At 29.9% G+C, this 1,543-nt stretch overlaps 1 long non-coding RNA gene across 1 annotated transcript; it reads left to right on the forward strand.

The window, feature by feature from the left end:
- Window positions 1-760: 760 nt before the first annotated feature.
- On the forward strand, window positions 761-1,312 carry LOC129765117 (uncharacterized). Its single transcript, XR_008741363.1, has 3 exons — window positions 761-820; window positions 995-1,010; window positions 1,154-1,312. It is a non-coding gene; the product is annotated as an uncharacterized LOC129765117 (long non-coding RNA).
- Window positions 1,313-1,543: the final 231 nt, after the last annotated feature.

Consider the following 1,543-nt stretch of genomic DNA (forward strand, 5'->3'; position numbering starts at 1 on the left):
GGCTATATCTGGGGGACACAAAGTGCCTCAGGATGTCCAACTCCTTCGCTGTGGGGTGGAGCTTGCAGTATGGAAAAATCATCAAGTTGCTTGACAGTGCTGCTGCTGCGAATCATCAGCCTTGAATCATTTTTGTTGTAGACTTAATAAACGTAAGATTTAAAGAAAATTGGTTCCTATAAATTGTCTTTCATCGCCATCCGAAATTAGTTCATTTTTTTATTGCATACGTCAACACTAAAATCGATGAAAAATGAATTGGAGTTTTCGAGTATTCCATTCGGTAATTTGAAGAAAATTGTAGAATTTGAACCGTGCTTGCCAGGCGTAAATACTCTGATTGAGCGAGTGATTTCCCGGCGTAAACAAAATCTAAACTACCGAAAAATCACAACTAAGGGACGATGATCAGAAAGAAATAATACTGATCAGTTTAGACTCGCTAAACTATGGTTTATGTTCACATAACGTATATATATATATATATATATATATATATATATATATATATATATATATATATATATATATATATATATATATATATATATATATATATATATATATATATATATATATATATATATATATATATATATATATATATATATATATATATATATATATATATATATATATATATATATATATTGCATTTTTTTTAGCATATCTATGGGTTTCTTTTTAAAACCAATTGGAATCTAATCATAATCCAGAAAAAAAACTTATTTCATGATTCACGATTTTCTTTCCTTTTGTTCCACACTGGAGAAATAGTTTAGTAAAAGCAGCTACCAAATCTTTAGTAGCAAAAACATTGGTAAAATATACACATTTTTTGTAAATATTACTAAAATTGCGTAAAAAAGATTTCAGACGCAATGAATGTTCCTACCAGGAATTCGTGTATTTTACTTCATACCATTAGTAAGTTTGTTTTTATTGTCATACCTAACAACTATGATGTGCGCACTTTGTCTTTTGTCTTTTGGAGACGAAGCGATTTGGAGGTAAGCACTTTGTTTTTATTGAATTCAATTATGCATTCAACTCCCCCGAGAATTTGTTTTCATATTTTCAGCGGGGAAAATATCATAAGAAATTTTGATCCATATTAACATAGTTGACCTAATACCATTTTTTTCTTTTTTAGTTGGCCTTAAAATTATATGCAGTACAATCATTCATCATAAACAAATCGGAGATAAGTATTCGTTTTTTTTACATCATTACATCAGTCACCTCGGTCGGGAAACTATTTTCATATTCCCGCCAAGGATAAACATCAGTTATATTTTATACATTACAACACTATTGACCTTTTTCCTTGTCTTTACAGCTGGCATGATCCCAGACTCGTAATACTTGTTTACCAAAAACTATCCAAGCTATGGGATTGAAGGTAACGGCGAGTTTGTCGCTAAGATTGGAATCTTTCTTCAACACATCATCGACCGTAAAAAACTTAAGGTGAACATACATAATTTATTGCATATTTAATATCATCAACATATGTATTTCTTTTCTTCATAGGGACACGAGA

This window comes from Toxorhynchites rutilus, chromosome 2, assembly GCF_029784135.1.
Source record: "Toxorhynchites rutilus septentrionalis strain SRP chromosome 2, ASM2978413v1, whole genome shotgun sequence".
Lineage (NCBI taxonomy): Eukaryota > Metazoa > Arthropoda > Insecta > Diptera > Culicidae > Toxorhynchites > Toxorhynchites rutilus.